Genomic DNA, 13908 nt, shown 5'->3' with positions numbered 1-13908 from the left:
GACAAGGATTCCACCACTTACCAGTTTGTGCTCCCTGAAGAACTAAGATCCTCTGTGATGAGCAGTTTACATGACCATATGGGTCACATGGGGATGGAGAGAACTTTGGATCTGGTCAGGTCCCGGTTCTACTGGCCAAAAATAGCTTCTGAAGTGGAACATAAGGTCAGGACTTGTGGTCGGTATGTGCGAAGGAAGTCATTACCTCAAAAAGCTGCACCCTTGGTCAACATCCAGGCCACCAGACCATTACAATTAGTTTGTATGGACTTCCTTTCCTTAGAACCAGACAGAAGCAACACAAGAGACATCTTAGTGATAACAGACTTTTTCACTAAGTATGCTGTGGCAGTCCCTACCCCAAATCAAAAGGCGAGGACAGTAGCAAAGTGTCTTTGGGAAAACTTAATTGTGCACTATGGGTTTCCCGAACGACTTCATAGTGATCAGGGCCCAGATTTTGAATCGCGCACAATCAAAGAACTTTGTGAGATATCAGGTATTAAGAAAATTAGAACAACGCCCTGCCATCCTAGGGGAAATCCTGTGGAACGCTTCAACAGGACCCTGCTGAATATGCTTGGCACATCAGAAGAGAAGGACAAAACCCATTGGAGAGAATTTGTCAAGCCATTAGTTCATGCATATAACTGCACGAAGCATGAAGTTACAGGGTTCACCCCTTATGAATTGATGTTTGGGCGCCAGCCTAGGTTGCCTGTTGACCTTGCCTTTGGGTTACCATATCAAGACAGTCCACAGAAATCCCATTCCGAATATGTCAAGAATCTAAGGTCTCATCTAGAAGAAAGCTATTTGCTTGCCTCCCGTAGAGCATTAAAGAGTGCAGAGCGGAACAAAACCATGTTTGACAAATATGTGACAAATTCCTCCTTGGAAGTCAATGATCGAGAGTTGGTGAGGAATGTTCGGCTGCGTGGTAAGCACAAATTAGCAGACAAGTGGGAGTCCGTGGTGTATGTAGTAGTAAAGCGAGCAGCTGACTTGCCAGTCTATACAGTCTGTCCTGAGAATAAGGATGGTCCTCTTCGGGTGCTTCACAGAGATCTTCTGCTCCCTTGCGGGTTCTTGCCAATTCCAGAAATCTCAAGCCCTACCTTGACCAAACCTACTTCTAAACCCAGAACACGCCAGAATCCTGGTATTCCACCATCTGATGATGATAACTCATTCACTGACTCAGAGGATGAAGATCTTAATGGAAGGTATAATGCTTTTCCAGTTGTGGAAACAGTTAGATTCTCTACAATCCATGATAACTGTAGATCAAAGGAAACTGAGGATGTTTCTTCTGATGCTGATTCAGCTAACCAAGAACCCCCAGGTGTTGACAGTGTAGTTGAACACTCACCTGTTGATGCTCCAGACAAATACTTACCTGTTGATACTTCAGTTGACGATTCACCTGTTGATGTCCTAGGAGTCACTGAACCAAGTAACATACCTGACAAAGACTCAACTGAAACAGAAAAAGACCTACCTGTTCAAAGTGAAGGTGTAGTTGAAGCGACAAACATTGCTGAAATCTCAGATGTTCCTGTTGAAGGGAGAGAACAACAGTCAGAAACTGAGGGGCATAATTCGGATATTCCACTCAGATGTTCTAGTAGGCAGAGAGAGGAACCTGAGAGACTTAAATACTTTCAGCTTGAAAACCCCCTGTCTTTTGTTGTTCAATCTTTGTTTCAGGGGTTAAACACTGCCCTTGTTAGCTCTCTCAATGGTGCTGAAAATCCAGGTTCCCTTTCCATTTTACCTGACGGTTCACTTAATGTAGTAACTAATCAGCCACTCAGAGCATGCAAAGGACTTGCATGATTTCAGGGGGGGAAAGTGTAACCCTGGTTAAATAAGTTTTACAAATATTATTTATTTGTATGCTGCTTGGATATAATATGATTACGCATACATGTGAAACTCTACATAAAAATATGTCTATATAAATATATGTATATTTGATTGGAGTTTAGAAATGAGTAACAACAAATCAGAGCGCTGGTTTGTTGGCCCCGCCTCCTTGCTTACTGATCGCGTTGCTCAGATCACGTTGGAAGGCAGATGCAGAGTGACGGAGAAATGTGATCTGACGCAAGAGTGTAAAAATAGAAACATATGTTCCCTAAACTGTTAAAAGTTCACAAAAACCGAATAAATCAGAGGGTAACCACACGATATTGGATGATCCAGTGTGATTGTGCCGATCGGGCACTTCAGAGGTTACAATTTGACTCGTGTGTTTGTCTCAGACCACATGGTGTATTAAGTGTTCATCACTGACAACATTTTGAGTGCGCGTGCCTGAAAAAAAAGAGAAAGAGAAATCACCCTTAATTGATGGTGAGCCTCCCACTTCGATTCTGAAAGGATCACGAACTTAGAGGAAAGGACCATTTTCAGTTCTATTATTTCTTCCTGAGATAAGTAAGAGAACTCATTTACAGAAACTGATACAGCCCTATATTACTATTTTTTTGGCGACTGAAACATCTCAAGAGCAAAATTGAGAAAGTTTAAGACTGATCAGTATTCCAATTGATATTCCATTTAAACTTGAAATACTACATTAAGTGGGTTAAATGTAAAACCACTGCTGATTGCTTTCTCCAATCTGTGTTGCATTGAATACATTGATTATGATTGTGATTACTGGTATATGAAAACTTATTCAGAGGGTGCACCCAGGGTATAGTTATTTGTTTTCATTTTGTTTTGTTTTTATATTGTACTTTGTTTATGTGATTGAGATAAAAAAGCACTAAAGGAAAAAAATCACTGAACTCAAAGTAAAGTGTATTGGTTCAACTTACCGTCTGTCTCTGCCTGTTACTCAGTATCACCACTACCTCCTTTTACGTACCGGACAGTCTTCTGATTTAATATTCCTGGTCCGTTAGTAATTGAGTTAATACCCGCTACAAGTGCATAGTAACAAGGTGTTTCGTTCCTTAAATTAATTAGTTTTGAATGAATCAAGTGAGCCAGTGACTCAATGGTCCATTTAGATGGACACTTTTCTTGCATCCCAATGTACAGGTACATCTCAATAAAACGGAACGTCGTGGAAAAGTTCATTTCAGTAATTTAACTCAAATTGTTAAACTTGTGTATTAAATAAATTCAATGCACAAAGACTGAAATAGTTTAAGTCTTTGGTTCTCTTAATTGTGATGATTTTGGCTCACATTTAACAACAAACAAACTAATTAGAATATGATGACATGCCAATAAGGAAGGGTGGAGACGCTCATAGCCCAAGTTGCTTGAAGTCCAGTGTTAAGTTTCCAGAGTCTGTAATGATTTGGGGTGCAATGTCATCTGCTGGTGTTGGTCCATTGTGTTTTTTTTTTGTTTTTGTTTTTTAAAATAAAACCATTCACTGCACCCATTTACCAAAAAAATGGAGTACTTCATGCTTCTTTCTGCTGACCAGCTTTTTGAAGATGCCGATTTCATTTTCATCTGCCGCTCGCAGTTGATTTTGATATTCGTGGTATTATCAAATTGCCAGAGTTTTGAGAACGCAGCGGACGTGGAGGACTATAGTGCAATAATGGCTCATTCAAATACTGAGGTGCTAAAGCATTCAGGGCTTCATAAGTAATAAGCAAGATTTTAAAATCTAAATGATGTTTGATAGGGAGCCAGTGCAGAGTTGGGTCCTATAATTGACACCTCTGTTGTTTCAGAATTTAGCAAAAATAAATTACTCCTCATCCAGGTTTTTATATCGACTACGCATTCCGTTAATTTTTCACATTGGTATGTTTCTCTGGGCCTAAAAGAAATATAGAACCGAGTATCATTAGCATAACAGTGAAAGCTAACACCGTGCTTCCTGATGATATCTCCAAAGGGCAACATGTTAAGCGGGAAAAGTAACGGCCCTAGTACGGAGCCTTGAGGTACTCCATACTGCACTTGTGATCGATATGATACCTCTTCATTCACTGCAATGAATTGATGGTGTTCAGATAAGTACAATTTTAACCATGCTAATGCACTTCCATCAATGCCAGCAAAGGTTTCTTGTCTATTCAAGAGAATGTTGCGGTCAATAATGTTTATATTGACTATGCATTCTATTCGTTTTTCAAATTGGTATGTTTCGCCGGGCTGCGAAGAAATATAGAGCCGAGTATCATCAGCATAACAGTGAAAGCCAACACAGTGTTTCCTGATGATTTCTCCAAAGGGTAACATGTAAAGGGTGAAGAGTAACGGCCCTAGTACTGAGCCTTGAGATACTCCATTCTGCACTTGTGATCAATATGATAACTCTTCATTCACTGCTACAAATTGATGGAGGTCATATACGTATCATTTAAACCATGCTAATGCACTTCCATTAATGCCAACAAAGTGCTCAAGTCTATGCAAAAGAATGTTGTGGTCAATGGAGTCAAACGCAGCACTAAGATCCAATGAAACTAATAGAGAGATACAACCATGATCAGATAAGAGCAGGTCATTTGTAACTCTAAAGGAGAGCAGTCTCAGTACTATTATACAGTCTAAATCCTGACTGGAAATCCTCACAGATACCATTTTCTCTAAGAAGGAATATACAATAATTGTGAGGATACTACCTTTTCTAGTATCTTGGACAGAAAAGGTAGATTCGAGATTGGTCTATAACTAAGTAGTTCTTTGTGGTTTTTTGATGTTTGAATGTTTTGAGGACATATCCTAATGACATTGAGGAATTTATAATAGTCAGAAGAGGATCTATGACTTCTGGAAGCAGCTCTTTTAGGAGCTTAGATGGTATAGGGTCTAACATACATGTTGTTGGTTTAGATGATTTAAAAAGTTTATACAATTCTTCCTCTCCTATAGTAGATAATGAGTGGAACTGTTCCTCAGGGGATCTATAGTACCCTGTCTGATGCAATACTTTAGCTGACGGCTGCATGGTTACAATTTTATCTCTAATAGTATCGATATTAGAAGTAAAGTAGCTCATAAAGTCATTACTGCTGTGATGTTGAGAAGTGTCAACACTTGTTGATGCTTTATTTTTCATTAATTTAGCCACTCTGTTGAACAAATACCTGGGGTTATGTTTGTTTTATTCTAAAAGAGACGAAAAGTAATCAGATCTAGCAGTTTTTAATGCTTTTCTGTAGGATAGGTTACTTTCCCACCAAGCAATACGAAATACCTCTAGTTTTGTTTTCTCCCAGCTGCGCTCCATTTTCAAGGCTGCTACCTTTAGGGTGCGAGTGTGCTCATTATACCATGATGTCAGACCGTTTTCCTTAACCTTCCTTAAGCGTAAAGGAGCAACTGTATTTAAAATGCTAGAGAAGAGAGGGTCCATAGTTTCTGTTACATCAAGTTGTTCAGAGGTTTTGGATATGCTAAGGAATTTGGATACACCATGAGGATTACTTGGTGCGGGAGGAACAGCACCATGGAAAGCACAGGGTCTGGGTCCAAATGCAGGGAAATTATCACTTTTTAATAAAAAAAGCCAACACAGATCTGAGATATCATTGCTTGGCTGCATACATTTGTCAAATGTATCATATTCTTGTTATAGGAATCATGTCCAAAATTATACCATGCAAGAGCGGGAAAATTCCGACAACGTGATCGATAAGATAACATGATTTATGAACGGGCAAGAAAAACATTGCAACACCCCGAGCAAAGACAATATCTAATTGGTCAAGACAACATTTGAGGTGTGGCCAAAAAGCCAGTTTAAATACTTAGGACACCATCAAATTTCGCGTTTAGCTTTTGCTTTTTTGCTTTTGCTCTTAGTTATGCCGGCTCTTAACTTTTGGTTTTTAGTCATCACTTGTTAATTGTTAGCGTACTTTGAGGGCTTTTCCAGTGTGCTTTGGCCTGCAAGCCTGCTGCTACTTAGCCACATTGAGAAGAAACATCACCTAGTCTCATCAAACTTCTATTCTTTTACTTTTCTTTTCTTCTTTTAGTTTCTTTTCTTTTCTGTTTGAGAGTTATGTGTTCTGAGTTAAGTTTTGTAATGCTGTGTCTCCGAGTCTGACCTCGAGTCCCCATCTGAAACTTCAACCAGCCCACAACTGATGGTTGTTCGTGTCTATGCAATTTTTACGTATTGCTGTAAACTTGGGATTTCACATTTTCATTCTCTTAAACTCATTCTTTCCTAACTTCTATCACCCTGTAACTACTGTGAATGTGTGAGTGCGTGTGCTTATGTGTTAGATTAGTTTATATGTCTTAGATTTATCTAATAAAGCCTTATTCATATTGAAATGAGAAGTATCCTGTGTTTTGTGTCTTAAAATGCAGATCTTGTTACTGTGCTAGTTTTCACTATACTTTAGATATTAATATCCATTGCAGAGTTGATGTTAAACGGCTCTTTTAATGAATTGCTGACCGTCTCAGTGATCAGCCGTAAAACTCTGATTCTGTCCAAATTCCCTTTAAAATCTTAAATGATTCCCTTTGAGCTAAATTATATTCATAAAGTTAGTACTATTTTGTTGTTGCGAAATGTCAACACCTGTCGATGCTTTATTTTTTGTTAATTTAGCCACTGTATTGAATAAATACCAAGGGTTATGTTTGTTTTCTTTCTAAAAGAAACAAAAAATAATCAGATCTAGGAGCTTTTAATGCTTTTCTGTAGGATAGTGTACTTTCCCTCCAAGCAGCTCTTTTTTGGGTGCAAGTGTGCTCATTATACCACGGTTGATTAGCCCAAAACCTTGCTTACTCGAGGTATGTGGTTCCCAAAACGCGTCCGGGAGTAAGTTCATTCAACTCAGAGTATGTTCCTGGTTAAGACTCAAGACATTCTCAACAGAGCGACGAATCGACGAGTCACTATAGAAACGGACGCTAAGAAAAAGCATGCCAAGCTGTTTCTTTATTCTTCTTTTGTTCATTAGTTGTTTACATGCTTGGCTATGGCTATGCAATCATTTTTAATCCTTGAGAATGTGAATTATATTGTTTGTTTTATGCTAATTATACATTAAGTCATATAAGATATGTATTTTGATTTAGAATTTAGACATTATAGAAAATGCCACTCCATGTGTGAGATATAACATGTAATAAATAAAATATATAAATATATATAAGTTAAACATTACCTTGTCATAGTGTTTTATAATTTATACATACCTCTTAATACATAATTTAGATAACTCTTATATATGCCATTAAAAGAAATAATCATATTAGAATAATATATTACCTTATTTATTACTTATATTAGCGCTTTAACATATCATATATATATATATATGTATATATATATATATATATATATATATATATATATATATATATATATATATATATATATATATATATATATATATATATATATATATATAAAATAGGCTATATTACATTACAATATAATATAATCTGTCACGCCCACTGAAGGCTCGCTGAAGTGAACTAACCCTGGAACATAACCTGCTCCGAAGTTCAGAGAGTGAGTTGCTATGACTACTAACATACCCTGAAAGTTACCTCCGTTTTTGGAACCGAAAGTTGAGGTTATCCGCTTACTTACTCTTAAACACAGCCGGGTATGTTACATTACCTGCTTTCTGGAATACCCCCCTGATCCATGGCTGTTTACCACAAACACATGTATCCAAACATTGTCACTCAAAATGCTTTTTAAAGTAATACAATCTTTCATCAATTATTCAATGCTTTATACTTTTGTATTTACTTTTAGATTTATATATTAAGTTGCTAAAGAAAAACATTTAAACTACTTTTTCTTATGTTATCACAAACATTTTAAATTAAAACTTACCACTGACATACAGCTCTACTTTTTTTTTAATTTAAATCTTTATTACAAACAATCCTGTGGTTCATAAATAAGTTTAACAACTTTTAAATTATTGTCTTGTTTGTCTATTATCTACTATAAAAACAAACTGCAAGATTCAGAACTCAAAACTAACTCTCCATATTAAAATATGATTTATTCTTTTATCCCCTTCTGAAAAGGCAATGCTAAGCATTTTGCCCATTTCAGCATTTTAGTTTGTTTCAGTGAACTGGTTTAAATAACAGATTCACCAGTTCATTTTAGTAAGCATTTTATGAATCACCAAGGACCAAAGATTTATCTAAACATCTTCATAACCTTGTGAAACATAAAAATCTGAAATCCTCTTTTCATGATTTCATCAAATCCTTTAAGTTCATGGCATCAGCCCAAAATGGTGAATCTAATCACCGTACATGCAAAGTTAACTTTAAGACTGAACAAAGTGCTCTTGATTAATTTAAATTTAGTTATCTAAAAAACAGTGCGATCTAATGGAAGAAGTGCAATCAATTGTATTGTCTCTGTGGACTTTTATCCATAAAAAGACAAAAGTATCAAAAATTATGTATATAATTTGTACATTAACAACAACTTGGGCCAAATATGATATAATTTAATGGGAAACTGTGAGTAGTGATCTGTTGTGTGAGAGGATGTCTGACCTCAAGCAGCATACGTTATTATTATTATTTGTTTTTACCTTTATTTGTATTATCAAATATTTGTATATTTGTATATTACCTTTATACAATACTGATTGTGTCAAAGCTGCTTTACAGTGTCAAACATGATAATTTTATTTTTTTATTTTTACAGCTAAAGTCAGTTCATTGATGAATCAGTAATATCGTCATCCAGTTCAGCTCTCTTCCAATAGTGTCTGTGCAATCAGTCAAGCATCCCCTTCTTTTTATTCTCTTTCTTCTTTTTAAGAAGCTTCTTTTAGTAGAAATTTTGCCTGAAAATGTGGTGCTGTCTCTCACTTATTTTGAAATGTTGTATTCTAATGCATAATCAAAGATTTTTAAGAGTGGTTTTGTCCAACAAAATTTAGGGCCTACTGTAGATTTAGGTTTTGGGTGAGAAATGGTCTGTTCACTAACTAACTAACAAAGACAAGAAAGGTAAAGACAGATAGAGATGACATATTATTAGACTGCTCTTAAAACATACCAGCAGTGAAAGTGAGGTCTTTATGAAACAAACTTATACTCTTAGGTATAGTAACAGTTCCAGTTTCCTCTAAATGAGTGAATTTGTACTGGTGGTTCAGGTGTCACGTACGGAGACAAGCTATCATATTGTTCAGCTGCAAAATTCCAGTATCCAGTTGTCAGTCTCTCTGGCATATATATGACACCTTATTTTGTTATGTTGGTGTCTGGAGGTGCAGCGTGGCCTTTGAGGCGGAGACAGGTAAACTAATAGGCTGTCTCTGATGCATGGGAACATGGGCTCGTGGCTCAATGATTGCCCTGTGGCCACTACTGACAGCCACATAATGGAAGATATCTGTCGAGCCATAAATACAGAGTTGCCTTTTTGACATCATTTCTTTTTAAAAAACTCAATGATCAACAGAACATAGGCCGCTTGCACCCAGCTTTTTTCAAACACAAAATCCCAAACTTAGACATGCACAGCCACACATGGAAAGAAGCTTTTTACTCATATCCCGAGTAATCACTGGCAGTGTGAAAGTGCAAAATCTAGCGACGCGGGAACAATTGCCGGAACACTTTACCCGTGTATTTGCCGGAATCCTGGAATCTAAATATCTGGAATCCTGAAATTTAATTATATTAATTCATGATTATAACTGTCTTACTGATTTTTTTTTTACTTACGAAAGCTAGAAGTAACCATAGGTTAAAATAGGTTAAAGACAAAACTAGGGTTGGGGTTCTTTGAATATTGCTGTGTATAGTAGGGTCCTACCTAATGTGATTATGAGCCAGTGCCAACATGCAGCATTTGCTATCCTAAGCAAAAGCAATAACACATTAAATATACGAAAGCACTGGGCAGCCCTCCATGTGTCACGGATTGGCCAGGTTCATCCACCACAATCACCCAGCGATCTCAGTCAGGGTTAGTGAGTTCTAACGATACCCACCTGCACCCCATCAGCCACTCTGCTTCATAAGCGCACACCACGCACCTCTCATTGTCCGGGCTCGTTCATACGAAGTGGACTCTTAGTGCTTCTCTCTGCGAATTACACTAACTATACTAACCTGTGTTTACTTACCAGTATTCGGTGCCGATTCCAGTCTGTCAAGATCTCCTCTCTAGTGGTGTGTGAGCCATAAGCCATTCAGTCCTGTCAGTGGTGCGTGGGTGTGTACCGTCAGCCTGTCATCCTCTGCTAACCAAGTTTGTATCCATTCTGGAAATCTCCTCCCGTCTTTTCATTCCCCTATTATTCATTCACAGATTGCACTCAAGAATTCTCCATATCTGAACTCTGATACTCACCCATTCCTGCACGTTGATTCATCCATACTCTGCTCTTATAATAAACACTATCATCATTACTTACCTTGTTGTCCGTCTGCTTCCGTAACAGTAAGCCCGGACCAAAAGACAGTAAACAGCATGAGTGTTCCAGATCCCTTCCAAGAGCTGGTGGATTCATTGAAGAGGGTATTATTGTCCTCTCCTACCATCACGCCTCCCACACCACTGGCACCACCACCACCGAGCACTTCTTCGACCACCGCATCTTCCAGTCCCATGGCCCGACTGACGCCCTACTCTGGCGGGGCGGAGGAGTGCAACGGATTTTTGCTTCAATGCTCTTTAATATTCACCATGCAACCCACTCTATATCCTACCGACCAGTCTAAAATAGCATTCATCACATCTCTTCTCTCCGGTCCAGCTCTCCAATGGGCCGAAACGATCTGGAAGCAAGCCGGCCCAGCCATAAGTTCTATACAAGCATTTGTTTCCCACTTCAAGGAAGTATTCGGTCGAACGGATGGAGATATATCAGCCGGTGAGCAACTCTATCATTTATCTCAAGGACAGATGTCTACTCATGAATATGCCCTTCGCTTTCACACTGTAGCTGCAGCCAGCGGATGGAACGAGCGGTCCTTACTGACCACCTACCGGCTTGGTCTTACACCCCAACTCCGTCTGCAGCTGGCTGCATTGGATGATAATATGGGGCTCGAAAAGTTCATACAACAATCTATCAGATGTTCAGACTGTATACAATCTTATCAGTCCCATTCTAACGCTACTGCACTCCTCCGCCCATCTGAAGCCGCCAGCCCTACAGAACCAGAACCTATGATCATCGAATCTGGTAAACTTACCGCTGCTGAGTGACAGAGGAGGCTGACCCGGGGTCTATGCATGTATTGTGGAGCCAGTGGGCATGTTCTGTTGAACTGTCCACTTCGTCCCATACGAACATCTGTGAGTGCTTTCCGTACTAATGATGAAAAGATGTATCCTCTCACTACTTGTGTCCAGTTAACCACCTCTACATCCTCTGTTTCAGTTCACGCTCTCATCGACTCCGGGTCAGCAGGAAATTTCATCTCGGGGACCCTCTGTCGCCAGCTCCTGCTCCGTACCGAAGCCTCGTCAAATGTTTACCAGATCCAACCCATAACCAAGTTCATCACTGCACGTCCACGTATTCACCGGAAATGTGAAACCATCTCACTTCAAATCGGAGCCCTACACAAGGAGGATATTCAGCTGCTGGTTCTGGAGGGAGCCAATGTGGATATCATACTTGGGCGTCCGTGGCTGGTGAAGCACGATCCCATCATCTCTTGGGGCTCCGGGGAAGTAATAAAGTGGGGCAAGGAATGCTTACCAAGATGTTCTCCGGTTCTTCCATGTCCTATTCCGAAACCTGTTCCAGTCTATGTCACATCAGTTGAAAGTCCACTCGAGAAACAGTCCATGAAGATTCCTGACATCTACTCTTCTTTCCAAGACATCTTCTGCCCCAAGAGAGCTTCCCAGCTACCACCTTATCGGCCATGGGACTGCGCCATTGACCTGATTCCTAATGCTCCTTTGCCCAGAGGAAAGATCTACCCGTTATCACTTCCAGAGACCAAGGCCATGGATGAGTATATACAGGAAGCTCTCAATCAAGGGTATATTCAGCATTCTACATCTCCCGCAGTATCCAGTTTCTTTTTTGTTGCCAAAAAGGATGGAGGACTACGGCCATGCATTGATTACTGGACCCTAAACCAAGGCACCGTCAAATTTAAATATCTCCTTCCTCTCGTCCCTGCGGCCCTCGAACAAGTTCGTTCTGCTACTATCTTCACGAAGTTGGACCTCCGCAGCGCTTACAACCTGGTGAGAATACGTGAAGGGGATGAATGGAAGACCGCTTTTGTGACCCCTACTGGCCACTATGAATATCTTGTTATGCCCTATGGTTTGGTCAACGCCCCTTCTGTATTTCAGAACTTCATACATGAAGTCCTCCAGGAGTTTCTGAATCGCTTCGTGGTCGTCTATATAGATGACATCCTCATCTACTCCCTGAGTGAGGCCGAACATCGCCACCACGTTGCGGAGGTCCTCCACACACTCAGAGCACATCACCTCTTCCTGAAGGCCGAGAAGTGTTCTTTTCATCTCCCATCAGTCCAGTTCTTGGGTTACCTCATTGACCGACAGGGGGTCCGCATGGATGAGAGGAAGGTTACTGCGGTAACTACCTGGCCAGAACCCACCACAATCAAGGAACTGCAGAGATTTCTTGGATTCGCCAACTTTTACAGACGTTTCATATTTTTACAGAGGTTACAGCATCATCACCACTCCACTCACCAACTTGCTCAAAGGTAAACCGAAAAATCTTCCCTGGACTCTTGAAGCTGCCACAGCCTTCCATTCCCTCAAATCTGCCTTCACACAAGCACCACTCCTGACGCATCCAGACCCTGAACTCCCTTTCATCATGGAGGTGGACGCCTCGACTTCCGGAGTTGGAGCCGTCCTTTCACAACTTCATGGGACACCAAAATTACTCCATCCATGTGCCTACTTCTCTCGGAAGCTCAGCCCGGTGGAGAGGAACCGAGAACTCCTGGCCATCAAGCTCGCCCTGGAGGAGTGGCGACATTGGCTGGAAGGTGCCATCCATCCATTTCAAGTGATCACTGACCATAAAAACCTCCAGTACCTCTGTGATGCAAAACGACTCTGTCCCCGTCAGGCCAGATGGTCATTATTTTTCTCAAGATTCCACTTCTCCATTACTTACCATCCTTGTCCTAAGAATGTCTAACGCATTCTCATCCCAAGGCGTCATATACTGACCCTCTTGACATTTCGTCAACATCCTACGCATATGGCACCCTCTAGCGTCAATATGAGACACAGATTATGGGTTAAGGTTAGGGTTAGACCGCTAGGAGGCGCCTTCTGGCCCATTTTTATCTGCTTCTAATATTGACGCTAGAGGGTGCCATGTGCGTAGGATGTTGACGAAATGTCAAAAGGGTCAGTATATGACTCCTTGGGATGAGAACGGTCTGGAATGTCCGTGCCGATGCTTTATCCAGATTACATGATTCTCCAGAAACACCCGAGACAACCACCAACATTATACCCGAAGATATCATCATCAGTCCCATCGAATGGTCTGCTCCTCCAGCCGTCGCCACTCCTGATCCCCGACGTCCGCCGGGCTGCCCACCTAATCGTCAGTTCATTCCTAGGACACAACGGGTAGATCTCATTCACACCATTCACACCTCTCTGGGCACTAGGCATCCCGGGGCCAACAACACTCTCTCGCTGCTATCCGAGCGCTTCTGGTGGCCGGACATAGCAAGGGATGTGAGGAGATATGTACAGGGTTGTAAGGAGTGTGCAATGTCCAAAAGTCCCAGACATCTACCTGCAGGAAAGCTCCATCCCTTGCCAATTCCCAACCGCCCTTGGTCACACCTAGGAGTTGACTTCATGACTGATTTACCTTCTTCGGATGGAAACACCTGCATCTTCGTCATAGTAGATCGATTCTCTAAGTTCTGCAGGCTATTACCACTAAAAGGTCTCCCCACTGCCCTGGAGACTGCCGAACTTCT

The sequence above is a fragment of the Carassius carassius genome, chromosome 42, assembly GCF_963082965.1.
Source record: "Carassius carassius chromosome 42, fCarCar2.1, whole genome shotgun sequence".
NCBI classification, from domain to species: Eukaryota; Metazoa; Chordata; class Actinopteri; order Cypriniformes; family Cyprinidae; genus Carassius; species Carassius carassius.
This window is presented reverse-complemented; position numbering follows the sequence as displayed.